The sequence below is a fragment of the Ranitomeya variabilis genome, chromosome 8 (genome assembly GCF_051348905.1).
Source record: "Ranitomeya variabilis isolate aRanVar5 chromosome 8, aRanVar5.hap1, whole genome shotgun sequence".
NCBI lineage: Eukaryota > Metazoa > Chordata > Amphibia > Anura > Dendrobatidae > Ranitomeya > Ranitomeya variabilis.
In genome coordinates this window covers 212,967,741-212,980,955 of record NC_135239.1, presented here as the reverse complement: position 1 = coordinate 212,980,955, position 13,215 = coordinate 212,967,741, and the positions used below count along the sequence as shown (strand labels likewise).

General features: G+C 46.5%; 1 long non-coding RNA gene across 3 annotated transcripts in view; it reads right to left on the bottom strand.

Annotated features, from left to right (window-relative positions):
- The window catches only part of LOC143787793 (uncharacterized), a 120,533-nt gene that overhangs the window by 99,543 nt on the left and 7,775 nt on the right, over positions 1 to 13,215 (bottom strand). The window contains exons 2-3 of one of the 3 annotated variants that reach the window (XR_013218470.1): positions 7,783 to 7,822; positions 2,392 to 2,403 (exon numbers count right to left, since the gene is read on the bottom strand). This is a non-coding gene — a long non-coding RNA (uncharacterized LOC143787793). Of the gene's footprint in view, positions 1 to 2,391; positions 2,404 to 5,254; positions 5,380 to 7,782; positions 7,823 to 13,215 lie in introns of those variants that run through there. The other 2 variants (XR_013218469.1, XR_013218471.1) reach the window with 2 other exon arrangements.

Below are 13,215 nucleotides of genomic sequence, written 5' to 3'. Positions count from 1 at the left end.
CCAGATTTTTTTTTTTTTTCATCAGAGTTGTATAAATGACTGATTGCTGCTGGATCCGTTTGTGATATTATTGAAGTTAATGTGAATTGTCAGTTTTTCTTCAGTTTGCAGCTGATCCAGTGTTTTTGTTTAATGCTTCTTTTTCAGAATGATGATTACTGGACATGTGACTTCGGCCCAGCACCCATTAAGGGCACGTTCCCACGTTCAGGATTTGCTGCAGTTTTGATTCGCAGCGGCCGGATGTTACAGCATAGTGGATGGGATTTGTAGAAGTTGGAGACTGACATGTGGCGCGTCTCTCAGATCTGCAGCATGTCCGTTTCACTTGCGGATCTCTTGTTCAGTGATTACATGCGGATTTACCTGCGTGATTAGAACGCAGCGTTTTAATGCAGTGAAAAAACGCTGCGTCCAAAGCGCTGCCACTTCTGGATTGTGGGCACGTAGCCTGAACGGTAAAGCCTCGCTGTAGTATGGTCATGAAGTCGTATCGAGGGTTAACGAGCGTTTCTGTGTAAGCGATCGTGTGGGTTTGTGCGTACGTGACTGGTAATCCGAGTGCGCTACCTTGGCTGCCCCGGCATACCGGTGTCTCTTACATTAGCAGTGGGCCGTGCCAAGATCCTGGGCCCCCAGACTGCTGGGCACAGGCAGGTGTGCGGGTGGCATGTGCCTCCAGTAAACAGCTCTGCTGCTGGTAACAAGCTGTCCCCTGTCTTTAACCTTTCCCTCTCATTCATGAAACGTGAGCATGTGCTGATGCCTGCCGCCGCCCTGTATGGGCACAGCTCTGGGAGGAAGCCCTGGCGCTGCGCCCATCTGCAGGGTAATAGGGTTCCCGTGCCCTCGCCCCCAGGCCTGGCTCAGACACTTCCGCTGCAGCCCAGCAATGATGGGAGGATTGTCTGCACAGTGATTCAGCGCTGGAGAGGCCTCTGTGTGTGTGGGAATTCAGTCTCGTCACACAGCCCTCGCCCCCTCATGTCTGTCTATGTCTACACCCAAACACTGCACACAGCAGCCTGAGATCACAGAGCATTCCTCCCAGGACACTGCACATGTCTGAGAGGCCGCGCCTGACCCTTCATGGGCCAAAACAGCCCGGACCCATGTACACTGCTCAATAAAATAAAGGGAACACTTAATCAACAGAATCTAACTCCAAGTAAATGAAACTTCTGTGAAATCAAACTGTCCACTTAGGAAGCAACACTGATTGACAATCAATTTCACATGCTGTTGTGCAAATGGAATAGACAACAGATGGAAATTATTGGCAATTATCAAGACCCCCTCAATAAAGGAGTGATCCTGCAGGTGGGGACCACAGACCACATCTCAGTACCAATGCTTTCTGGCTGATGTTTGTCACTTTTGAATGTTGGTTGTGCTTTCACACTCGTGGTAGCATGAGACGGACTCTACACCCCACACAAGTGGCTCAGGTAGTGCAGCTCATCCAGGATGGCACATCAATGCGAGCTGTGGCAAGAAGGTTTGCTGTGTGTCAGCGTAGTGTCTAGAGTATGGAGGCGCTACCAGGAGACGTGGAGGGGGCCGTAGGAGGGCAACAACCCAGCAGCAGGACCGCTACCTCAGCCTTTGTGCAAGGAGGAACAGGAGGAGCACTGCCAGAGCCCTGCAAAATGACCTCCAGTGGCCACAAATGTGCATGTGTCTGCAAAAACGGTTAGAAACTGACTCCATGAGGATGGTCTGAGTGCCCGACGTCCACAGATGGGGGTTGTGCTCACAGCCCAACACCGTGCAGGACGCTTGGCATTTGCCACAGAACACCAGGATTGGCAGATTTGCCACTGGCGCCCTGTGCTCTTCACAGATGAAAGCAGGTTCACACTGAGCACATGTGACAGACGTGACCGACCACCTTCAGAGCAACACGTACAAGCCCTATAGCAAAACATATGTAAGAGCTGCACTCCTCACCTAGGAGACCGGCCATCACTGATAGCCTGCAGAAGTGGCCGGTAACCTCAGCAACAAGCAGTAAACTATAAAAGTAAATGTCTCGGTTCTTGCCAATGGAGATTTGTAATAATAGGTAAATGGCAAAGTTGCTTATTTTTACAAGTAGTTTACAATTTTAGCCCTCTGTGATGAGAAAACCCCATTAGTGGCGATATATATACATAATGCCGTTTCTTGGGGTGCTCAGCGCAGATCTCCAGCCTCAGGTAAAGGAACAGTCACTACAACCTCTGGCAGAGCCTTTTTCTCAGGAATGAAGCTCTGGATTTGGACGACCTTCTTCCTGGTGCGGGATGTTGCAGGTTGTCTCCTCCGCGCTGCTGTGGGCAGATCCTGCCTCATCTTGTGCTTCGCTGACGTCTCCTCTTCCTTCCCACAGAGAGAATAAAGAGCAAATTCCTGGAACTCAAACTGGAAGCGATTATTTATATTAGAAATCTTCACGTACGAGGATTTCATGAGACCTTAAAGGGGTTTTAATGTAAAAAAAGAAAAACCAGCAACGTTGCAATTAAAAATCCTCTCCATTGTTAAGAACGGAGGGATTAATAATCCTATGCGGCTCATTGCCTGGGTTACCGGCCACCGCTGCAGCCAGAGGCCAGGAGTGCAGCGCTCGCAGTCTGCTTGCTATACAGCTGGTGAGTGCTGCTCTGAAGCGGGCAGGATCGCTGGATGTGAGCCATCACAGTGCCCTTGTATCCCGCCAATGCTGCAGGGAAAAAGCTGCCTTGTATCGCAGCAAAAGTCACAATTAATGGAGAGGAGGGTCCTGCAGATTCCTGTATCCCTCACTGAGGAGGATGAACTTTCCATTGATTTCTATGGAGCTCCTCGGGGACCCTTGTTGGGGTTCATGGCTGCAGATTTACCATCCAGGACTGAAATTAGGATTTTTAAATATTTTTTTTACCCTGTACATGAGACACAACAGGAGGAAATAAAAACATAAAATGGTATTTATGTAAATGAGCGCAGCGGCCGGGGGCTGGAATGTAGAGCTATCCTATGAATAGCAGCGCTGCGGGGGGTATCAGCACCAGGCAGCTGCCCGTCACCCCGGATAACACTGCTGTTCCAGGCGCCTCGCTCCATCATCTGCCTCGCTCCATCATCTGCACGTCACACTGGGTCTGTTTCCTAACAGCAGAGATCTGGTGAGGACCTGACCCATAACTGGAGCCACTGGACAGCTTCACGCTCCCAAATTTCAGGACTATGCAAAATGTATTTCAATTGGTAGTCCCCATATGGCGGTCACCAATGCGGCGTTGCAGACTGATAGGTACTGTCACGTAGCCACTTCCCAGCACGTGACTTGGGGTTGCGCCTGCATGGGTTAATCTATCTCTCAGTCCAGCATTCAACCTCTGTCCTATGCTGTAATGGGAGCATAAATCACCCCCCCCCCCCCGACACAAACCATGCACCCTGCTGCTAGCACTCAATGAAAACACGGGCGATGAGTCCCGGAAATACTACTGCTACTGTCTGACAATCAGCAGGGTAACACACTCTAAGACTATGGATTCTTTAGAGCATACAAGGTTCAGACTTATGAAAGTTTTAAGCTTTAATAGAAAAGGTAAAGTGCTTACAATAAAATATACAAAAATCTGGAAATAAAGAGTGACATACAAATATGCAACACAGTTATAAAAATAAAGGGAAAAAACTTACAGAAATACCAAAACTTTGCAGTCCGGCATTCTGCTCCCTGAGGCGGGATGAATATGGAATGGCTCACATCAGCTTTTATGCCCCTCAGTCTGTGAACAGGTTTCTATGTGTAAAGGCCTAATTTATAGAGTCAACCCGGAGGTCAAAATTTCTAGACCAGCCTCTCAGGTTAATATTTTAATCCTTGGTTTGTGACTGCATCCTGGCTATTTTACCAATGAATACATTATTTTTCTTTGAACCTATTTGTGTGACCTTTCTCATAGTAATTAGTCTCATGCTGCAATTGGCATGTCTGTTCGAAAAAGTCAGAAGGTGTGAAATGTTTCCACTTGTGTGTGTTCTCAGGATATCCCCCCTGGGGTGACTGGAGACCAGGAGACTGCCTGCTCAGGATAACATAGGTCATGACCTTTGTGAGAGCTGCAGTCTAAGACAGATGTTAATTTACTGCTGGTCATACATCCATACATATACATATTTCACTACAGGTACATATTGGCGTCAGTCTAATATGGGACCCCCAGCAGCTCCACGTGCCCCCGATCTGACACATACACCCTTGGAGGGCAGTAAATGAGTGTGGTCCTGTCGAAAAATTCCTTATCTTCTGAACTCCAGTGAACTTGGTCAATGACTAATAGGCGGTGCAGACGGGTGACACCATGGCTCCTGCAAAATGGGAGTGATAGTGAGGGGCGGCATACTGTAGTGACCGCCATATTGGCTGCCACCCTACAGCTCACCCATAGGTCAGCACCCCACTTTATCAGATTTCTAGGTGCAAAATTTGCCATTTTGGACTCTGGGAGAAAGCAGGGTGGGTGACAATGCCTGTGGCCGCGCAGTGGTGGTCGCATTTACTTATGCAATACACATAGTCCAGCAGTGTCTGCAGCGCTGTACATCAGAGGAGCTGGCAATCTAATTCCTGAACGCAGTGGTACGTGCTCGGGTCTTGGTCCTAGGTAGGATGGGAGGCAACAGTCTGCGTGAAAAGCTGCCCCATGCAGGTGACCCGTGTCCGAGACTAAGGGCTTGTAGTCATCGGCGAGGAACATGGACCAGTGCAAAAAAATCAGACTGCAATGTTAATCTACGAGTCCCGGCTCATCTGCAATTGGACTGAGGAAAAAATTGTAGCCTGCTGCCATTATCCTCGTATCTCAGACGAGAATCGCCAGTGCAAGTCAATGGGTGCGAGAAAAAGAACAGACGGCACACGGACCAGCAGTGAGCAGTGCGTTTTTGACAGTGTGAACAACATCGGAGAGATTTCATTTAGGCAGATTAGTGGGAGTCCTAAGAGAGTATAACAATATATCAGGGAAGAAGAAATACAACTAATAAAAAATCTAGAAATTCACATCCTGCTTGTGGAAGAGGAAATGTCGAGGCTTGTACCGCGCAGGTGACGGAGGTTGGTGCGCAGCCTTGGCTCACAGCCCATATTACTTGGCCGCTCAGGGACACAGGCGGTTTATCCTGGGCAGGGGGTTCAGGAGGCTGCAGTGACTCACAACCTGGAGGCGGATAACAAGATACAGGGATCTGCGTCATCTACTGGGACCAGAAGGCAGAGGCCTGGGACTATAGCGCCCTCTACTGCTCCGATAGAAGAGTTACTGACATGTACAAGTCTGCAGGCAGCCAAGATTCACACCAGCGGATTCCCCACCACATACTACACACAGGAGGAGCAAACGTCTGGAATAAAACACAGAATCAATAAGGTGTAAAGCATCAAACATAGCTTTTTGGCGCATCTTATATTTTACTCCAGAGCTGCACCCACTATTCTGCTGGTGCAGTCACTGTGTACATACATTACATTACTGATCCTGAGTTACATCCTGTATTATACTCCAGAGCTGCACTCACTATTCTGCTGGTGCAGTCACTGTGTACATACATTACATTACTGATCCTGAGTTACCTCCTGTATTATACCCCAGAGCTGCACTCACTATTCTGCTGGTGCAGTCACTGTGTACATACATTACATTACTGATCCTGAGTTACATCCTGTATTATACCCCAGAGCTGCACTCACTATTCTGCTGGTGGAGTCACTGTGTACATACATTACATTACTGATCCTGAGTTACATCCTGTATTATACTCCAGAGCTGCACTCACTATTCTGCTGGTGCAGTCACTGTGTACATACATTACATTACTGATCCTGAGTTACCTCCTGTATTATACCCCAGAGCTGCACTCACTATTCTGCTGGTGCAGTCACTGTGTACATACATTACATTACTGATCCTGAGTTACATCATGTATTATACTCCAGAGCTGCACTCACTATTCTGCTGGTGCAGTCACTGTGTACATACATTACATTACTGATCCTGAGTTACCTCCTGTATTATACCCCAGAGCTGCACTCACTATTCTGCTGGTGCAGTCACTGTGTACATACATTACATTACTGATCCTGAGTTACATCCTGTATTATACCCCAGAGCTGCACTCACTATTCTGCTGGTGCAGTCACTGTGTACATTTATTACATTACTGATCCTGAGTTACATCCTGTATTATACCCCAGAGCTGCACTCACTATTCTGCTGGTGCAGTCACTGTGTATATACATTACTGATCCTGAGTTACAGTCACTAGATTAACATGAGGCAAAAAAAATTGTAATACTGTCAAAAATTCTTTAATAACCTGACCAATCACACAAAAACAAAACCGACGTTTCAGCCTATTGGCCTTTGTCAAAATTATTATCTATGAACAAAGTAACATGAGAGAATCAGACAGAACATCATCATGAATGGCACACAATTGGTCATATGTACAAAAAGAAAAAACAGAAAAAACGTAACAGAGAAGTAAACAGCAATGTAACATCTATAAATGTGATAGGAGTCATCAATAAACAAAGGGGGAATAATAAACAAGCTGCAGGAAAGAAGCAAAGGGGGAACACAATCTAAGGCAAGTGGAAAAATATTGTCAAATCAAAAGAATATCAAATAATCTGATAAATTCAGGACGTATACTATGATATAATATATTGGGTCACAGGCATATAGTGTAGTAATGTAGATAATAAACCATCATAAGTTCAGGGCACAGGAGATCCTTGCTAAACACCATAGAAATAAAAAAGAAGCAATAAAAGGTGATTACCTGTAGGACAGGCAGTAAACAAGAGGAGAGGATAGTAATTACCATGTGTTATGTTTAAGACTTGAAACCAAAGTGAAGAGACGGAGAGGAGACTGTGAAGAGATGAAGTTCGGGAGCAGGGATGCACCGCTGACATGGCGAGGTGCAGCGGGACATGTAGCGGCGCCAATTTATACAGCCCGAGTCTGCTAGGACCTGGAAGTGTGGCTGCGCGACCGAGATGTGGGATATGTCAGTGCGCATGCGCCAAGCTTAGGCTTCTTTCACACTTGCGTCGTTTGGAATCCGTCGCAATCCGTCGTTTTGGGGCAAAAAAAGGATCCTGCAAATGTGCCCGCAGGATGCATTTTTTTCCTATAGACTTGTATTGCCGACGGATCGCGACGTATGGCCATACGTCGCATCCGTCATGCACTGGATGCGTCGTGTTTTGGCGGACCGTCTGCCATTTCCTACTGCGCATGCGCGGCCGGAACTCCACACCCTCCTCCCCGGGACATAGAATGGGCAGCGGATGCGTTGAAAAACTGCATACACTGCCCACGTTGTGGCTAATTTTCACAACGTGCGTCGGTACGTCGGGCCGACGCATTGCGACGGCCCCGTACCGACGCAAGTGTGAAAGTAGCCTTACAGGCGGAAAGTGCGCATTGCTTTGTAGCTGACGGAAGTGTAACGCTGTGTACACTAATACCGGAAGTGGGGCACTGATGAATAACATAGTGTTACTATGGAGAGGTCTAGCGGTATGAATACACGAAAGTCGGAAGTGACCGGATCGCAATAATGCATAAAATAACTAATGTAAAATGTATATAGGGTAAGCAAGGGACAAGGGGAGTGTATAAACTGTATATACTGAAGGGAAGGTGAGTATATCAAAAAATAAAAAAGAAATATGCAATATTTGGAAATTCGGTGAACAGTCCCATGTGAAAACATATAGATAGATAAAAGACAAACCTGCACCAATAGAGTGAACCAGAACCCACGGTGCTTAAATCTGTGAAAGAGAAAAAGGACATCATTACTCTGTAGTAACAGGACCATATATTAAAAGTAGTAGGACCATCTGGCCTGAGACATCGCCACAGGTCCAAAGCGTATGATCCTATAGTTCCTGAAATTTAGGAATTAGGAAGAGAAGTTTTAATGTGTCGGGGGTGGCAACTAGTAAAGTGCAACAGGCTCTTCCTGGGGAAGAAGCATCCACGAAACGTGCGTCGGGGCCTGGAGGCTCAGCCTGTCACTTGGCAGTAAATTGGTCGGCGGACACACACCTAGGTAATATGTGGAGGAATGGGGACAATGCTGTCTGTGTTTGCGTGGGTATATGAAGGGATGCTGTAACTGCAGAGGCTATGTGTTTTTCTATTTTGGGCAAAATCATGCCTCTAGTATATTTTGGATTTGTTGTTGTGTCTCCATGTTTTCTATAGTTGCTGTACCAGTAATACAGATGGATACATGTGCAAATACTGGATAATTTTTGATTGCGGCCATACAATAATTTTGTCTATTATACATTTACCCTAGCATTGCCAAAGGATGCTATATGACTCAGCAGACAGATTTAACCATTTAGGGATTTTTGTGTCCTCCTCCGTGTGCTGGCCTGTTTGCTTGGTCTGTGGCACCAATCTGTTGTATCTCCCCTCGCTGTATGGGGTCACTAGTCTCCCCTCGCTGTATGAGGTCACGTATATCTTGTATAACTACACAATGGTTCCATCTCTGCAAGCATATGTAATGGTCTATCGTTCATTCATCTTACTGAGCTGGTCCCTGATGTTGTAAGGTCATGTCACTTGTTCAAATAGTTTTATGATCCTTGTTGGCGAGCAAAAGTGTTTATTTACCTCTCCATTTATTGTCTCCTGCTGTCTTAACTTAGTTGATTGATTACTAACGAGTCAAATTAGTGATAGATCTAAGAGCAGACCTCCTATATATTCAGACATAGCTTTGGGGGAGCATTTACTTAGGGGGCGTTTATGTACATTTTATTCTAAGTACATTTTTTCAAAGTACCTTGCAGTTAATCATGGCAGTTAGACAGGCCAGGAGACAGGTAAGACAGTTACGGACATCTATTTCCAGAACATTTGGATTGCAACAAATATTCACCATATGCATTTGTGTAATTTATATCCTGGCTGCTGCAGTCACTCACATCCACCGCCCTTGCACTAACTCTTTACACTTCATCCATATCGTCCCCTCAGTCCTCCCCTCTCCTATGAACAGCACTCAGGCTCTGTTCACCTTGCTACATCCAACACAAGAAACGCTCTCACAAATCACTTAATCATCTGCTCACTCTTTCTATCCTCCTTCTCCTAATCGCAGAAGATATCTCTCCCAACCCTGGCCCCATAGTAAGTCCAACCCCTCAACTACTACACTCAGAAAGCCCTCAAATCTCACTAATATTCCATGCATGCCTTCTGTCTCTTTTAATTGTGCCCTTTGGAATTCTCGCTCTGTGCGTAATAAAGTCGCTTTCATCCATGACTTCTTCCTTTCTGATTCTCTCAACCTTCTGGCTCTTACTGAAGCCTGGTTCCAGCAGTCAGACACCACCGCTACTGCTGCTCTTTCATATGGTGGACTACACTTTTCTCATACCCCAAGATCGGACAACAGAGCAGGTGGAAGCGTTGGTCTGCTCCTTTCACCCAAATGTACCTTTCAGGTTATCCCCTAAGTACCCTCACTTATCTTCTCTTCTTTTAAAGTCCATGCTGTCAGACTCTACATTCCCTTCTTCCTGCGAGTGGCGGTTGTGTATCGTCCTCTGGGTTCCTCCCGTCAGTTCCTGGATCACTTTGCCACCTGGCTTCCACATCAATTTCTCTCTTGTGGTATCCCCACCTTCATCATGGGAGACTTTAACATCCCCATTGCTTTTCCACCTTCCCCATCTGCCACTCACCTTTTAATCCCTAACCTCCTCCTTCGGCCTTTCGCAGCTTATTAACTCTCCTACGCATGAAGATGGAAACTCCCTCGACCTGGTCTTCTCCCAGCTTTGCTCAGTGCATGATTTTACCAACTCCTCTCTCTGACCACAACCTTCTTTCATTCTCTGTCAAGAACTGTCATACCGCTCAGGACACCCCCACTTTCCACATTTATAGAAATATACAGGCCATTAACACCCAGAAACTTATGAAGAACTTGCAGTCATCATTGGCCCCTATCTCCTCCCTCTAATATCCTAAATCTGCACTGAAACATTATAATGAAACACTGCAAAGTGCCCTGGATGATGTGCACCCCCTATACATAGAACAACTCGGCACAGACGGCGACAACCGTGGCACACGCTGCAAACACGTTTCCTACAGCGGTGCTCCAGGTGCGCCGAATGTCTGTGGAGAAAATCCAATCTGGCCGAAGATTTAATTCATTATAAGTTTATGCACAACTACTACTTGCACCAGTGACCCTATTCCCTCACATCTCCTCCAGTCCCTTTCCCCGGCTGTCACCACTCACCTAACAAAAATATTCAACCTCTGTCTTCCAGTATTTTTCCCTCCTCATTTAAGCATGCCATCATACATCAGTTCCTTTAAAAAAAATCTCTCGACCAAAACTGTGCCGCTAATTATAGACCTGTCTCTAATCTTCCCTTCATCTCTAAACTGCTGGAACGCCTGGTCCACTCCCGTCTTACCCACTATCTCTCAGATAACTCTCTTCTCGATCCTCTTCAATCTGGCTTCCGCTCTTTACACTCTACTGAAACTGCCCTCACTAAAGTCTCTAATGACCTACTAACAGCTAAATCTAATGGTCACTACTCCATGCTAATTCTCTTGGATCTCTCCGCAGCATTCGACACTGTGGATCATCAGCTCCTCCTCACTATGCTCCGCTCCATCGGCCTCAAGGACACCGTTCTCTCCTGGTTCTCCTCCTATCTCTCTGACCGATCCTTCACTGTATGTTTTGCTGGTTCTTCCTCCTCTCACCTTCCCCTTACTGTTGGGGTTCCTCAAGGATCAGTCCTAGGCCCCCTCCTCTTCTCTTTGTATACTGCCCCTATTGGACAAACAATCAGTAGATTTGGGTTCCAGTACCATCTCTATGCTGACGACACCCAATTATACACCTCTTCTCCTGTTATCACGCCGACCTTTTTAGAAAACACCAGTGATTGTCTTACCGCTGTCTCTAACATCATGTCCTCCCTCTATCTGAAACTGAACCTGTCAAAAACTGAACTCCTCGTGTTCTCTCCCTCTACTAACCTACCTTTGCCTGACATTGCCATCTCCGTGTGTGGTTCCACCATTACTCCAAAGCAACATGCCCGCTGCCTTGGGGTCATCCTTGATTCCGAGCTTTCATTCACCCCCCTCATCCGATCACTGGCTCGCTCTTCTTATCTGCATCTCACAAACATTTCTAGAATTCGCCCTTTTCTTACTTTCGACTCTGCAAAACCTCTTACTGTCTCACTTATTCATTCCCGTCTGGACTATTGTAACTCTCTACTAATCAGCCTCTTACCAAACTCTCCCCGCTCCAATCTGTCCTGAATGCTGCTGCCAGGATCATATTCCTCACCAACCGTTACACCAATGCCTCTACCTTGTGCCAGTCATTACACTGGCTACCCATCCACTCCAGAATCCAGTACAAAACTACTACCCTCATCCACAAAGCACTCCATGGCTCAGCACCACCCTACATCTCCTCTCTGGTCTCAGTCTACCACCCTACCCGTGCCCTCCGCTCCGCTAATGACCTCAGGTTAGCATCCTCAATAATCAGAACCTCCCACTCCCGTCTCCAAGACTTTACACGTGCTGCGCCGATTCTTTGGAATGCATTACCTAGGTTAATACGATTAATCCCCAATCCCCACAGTTTTAAGCGTGCCCTAAAAACGCATTTGTTCAGACTGGCCTACCGCCTCAACGCATTAAGGCTACTTTCACACTAGCGTTAACTGCATTACGTCGCAAATCCGTTTTTTTGCCGAAAAAACGGATGCGTCAAAAAAGTGAAAAACGTATGCAACGCATACAGCATTTCGACGGATCCGTCGCAAATCCGTTAAACGTTTCCGTCGAAAATACTGGATGCGTTGCATACGTTGCATCCGTTTTTACCATCCGTTGCATCCGTTTTTACGACTGATCCGTTTTTAAAAGGGAGGCTCCCAAATTTGATTGGCTACTGGAAAATATGGAAAACTATATAGTTACTGTTTTTACAGCCCATCTTTGAGGGTTTTAGTTTTGTGGCAGCGATGGAAGGTGTTCTTGTGAGCATTGCTAGTTTGGTTACCGACATTATCTTTGAGACGAATCGCCTGGATATCATAGTGCGGGAGAAGGAGGCGGCAGCGGAAAAACGGAGGATGCTTCTGCAGCAACGGAGACGGAGGCGACTCTGGATACATCCGATTAATGAACTACGGATGATGATAAAGGGATCCAAACCCTAACCCTACCCCTAACCTCACCCCTAACCGTTTAATGAACATTTTCTGACAGTCATAGTGCCACGTATTTCAGTGCCACGTATTTCAGTGCCACGTATTTAAGTGTCACGTATTTAAGTGTCACGTATATAAGTGCCACGTATTTCAGTGCCACGTATATAAGTGCCATGTATATAAGTGCCACGTATAGCCACGTAGTTATAGTATTTATAGTACGTGGCACTTATATACGTGGCACTTATATACGTGGCACTTAAATACGTGGCTGGCTGGGGTCTTGTGGCTGGCAGTCTTCTCTCTGGGTCTTGCTGGCATATGTGGGGTTGAAGGCCCAGGCCAGGTTTATATAGATTTGGGGGTGTCTGGCCAATTGGCAACAAAATCCAGCTTCTGAGCATGCTCAGTGCAAAAAAACGTATTGCAGCGCTGCATTGCGTCGTACGACGTGTCCCGACGCATCCGTCGCTCATAGGCTTCCATTGTAGCCAACGACGTATGCCACAGGATGCGTCGCGAGACTCGCGACACGTTTTTTAGGCGGAGACAAAAAACGTTACAAGCAACGTTTTTTGCCGACGACGTGTGGCCAAATTTCGACGCATCCGTCGTAAAACGGACACGACGTATGCCAATCCGTCGCAATACGTCGCCAATACAAGTCTATGGGGAAAAAACGCATCCAGCGAAAACTTTTGCTGGATGCGTTTTTTCTGAAAAAAGACGTTTTGAGACGTAATGCAGTTAACGCTAGTGTGAAAGTAGCCTAACCTAACGATCCCTGTGTGGCCCATTAAAAAAAAAAAAAACACATAATCAGGTTCCTCGCATCATGTTCTCATACACTTTATGCAGTTAATAGCCTCTGTGTCTGTACTGCTACATACTTAGGCTGATAACTGGTTCCTGCAGCTTTACATGAACACCCGAGCCTTAGG